Raw genomic sequence first — 1802 nt, forward strand, 5'->3', positions numbered from 1 at the left:
TATGCAGAGGTGAAGGGGCAATATCCCCCTGTAAAAACCAAGAAAAGAATACGTCTAGGAAAAAAAAGAAAATAAACAAAACATCCCTCCATACCCTCAGGACAGAGGCCAGCATCCTTATCCTGGCCCTCTATGCCCTCTGCAACCCTGCACCCACCACTCCTGCTTGGCTTCTGCAGTGCAGAGCAAAGTCCCAGGTGGGGCTCCGTGGTTCCCCTCCCTGTGGCTCTGCATACATCGCCCCTCTCCTTGGGACATTTCTCCTGGCTACCCACTCTTCAAGACCTAGCCTGGGGGTCACCTCCAGGAAGCCCCCTGACTCCTCTGAGCTCCCATGTCACCCTGTGCTGTCCTCTGTCACTGTCCTTATCACACTGTGCTGCCCTTATGTGTGCCTGGCTCCTCTCCTGGCCTGTGAGTTCCTTGAGGGCAGGGACCATGTATGCCAAAGCCAGGCACAGGGGATGCCCCCAGCAAGTTTGTTGAGAGTCTGAGGAGCTTTCTCAGCACAGCTAACAGTGTAGACCGCCGCAAAGCAGGTGGGTGGCTGGCCTTGGAGACCAGTGTCAGGGGAGATGTGGCAGGAGCTGGAAGGATGGGGTGGGTATGGGCCCAAGGAGCCGGGGACGCTGAGCAATTGCTTTTCTAGCCCAAGGGAACTGGCTTTCTGTCCTCCTCATCCCACTCAGGGCAATTCTTTTGTCAGTTCCTCATCAAGGCCCTTGCTGAACATCCTCTCCTGGGAATGTGACCTCAAATCTCTCCCCAGGAGTCCCACACTTCCCATGGTCCCCCATCTTCCTAGGTATCCCAAACTTCTTCATCAAAGTTTCCTGGAAACTTTCTCACGACTTCTAAAATTCCGACATTCGTCTCCCAAACTTCACCTCAAAACCACGTTTCCTACCCTGCACCCAGGAGGAGAATGGTGTGCTCCTTACCTAAGCGTTGTCCTGGGTGGGGAAGCTGCTGCTGGTCTCCACCATGGGCACCAGGAGAGGAGAGGACGTTTTTTTTTTTTATGTTGTCAATCCCCACCCCTTGCACCTCCCCCACACAGCTGCTCAGAAAGGCGACACTCCCCCATCTATTTCTGGATGTCTCCTCTGGACTCAGGAACACCAGCCTCTTCCTAGTTTGACCTGCCCAGTGTTCTTCCCACCAAAAAAAAAAAAAAAAAAAAAAGGAATCCCAGAGAGGAGGTAGGCTGAAGCACTGGGGACCCAGGCTGGTACAACTGCCTCCTCACTGGCTGTGGTCCTGCACTCTGGTCAGCCAGGGAGGAGGAAGAGAAGAGGAAGCTTCAGAGCCCCGGCCTCAGAGAGCATCTCCTTAGATGATGTTCCTTTCATGTGAACACTGAGACTTAACTAAGGTGCCAGGAGCGATTGGGACTAAGGAGGCTGGGTTCTGGGTCCCAGCTCCAGTCCTGACTTGCCAGGTGATCTTGGAGGCCTTTCTGCCAACACTTAGGATCCCCGCCCAATGACTAGACTTTGAGTCCATCTCTTGGGACCTTATTTTGTGTTCTGGCATGGGAGAAGGAATTCCTCAAAGCCAGAGGGTGGAGAGGGACAAAGCAGTGATCCCCGCAGATCTGGTCTCAGGGGCTGTCCCAGGAGGCCAAGCTGACTCCAGGTGGTATCTTCTCTTCAAGCAACTACAAACACTCAGCTTCCTCCAGAGAGAGGAAGGATAAGCAGGCAGGATACGCAGGCAAATGCTGTTTTCCACCATATTGGTAAACAGTAGGGTGATTCCTGATTTTAGAATCTCGGAGGGCTTTGGGATGGCTAGACTCA

General features: G+C 53.4%; 1 protein-coding gene across 2 annotated transcripts in view; it reads right to left on the bottom strand.

Moving 5' to 3' along the window:
* ART1 (ADP-ribosyltransferase 1) overlaps window positions 1-1279 on the bottom strand; it is a 15843-nt gene extending 14564 nt beyond the window's left edge. For both annotated transcript variants that reach the window (XM_032258920.1, XM_032258919.1), the window contains exon 1: window positions 942-1279. The gene's annotated coding sequence lies outside the window, so the exon portion shown is untranslated. The remainder of the gene's footprint in view (window positions 1-941) is intronic.
* Between the last annotated feature and the right edge of the window lie 523 nt (window positions 1280-1802).

Source organism: Sapajus apella, unplaced genomic scaffold, assembly GCF_009761245.1.
Source record: "Sapajus apella isolate SASKATOON/1434 unplaced genomic scaffold, GSC_monkey_1.0 scaffold106, whole genome shotgun sequence".
Lineage (NCBI taxonomy): Eukaryota > Metazoa > Chordata > Mammalia > Primates > Cebidae > Sapajus > Sapajus apella.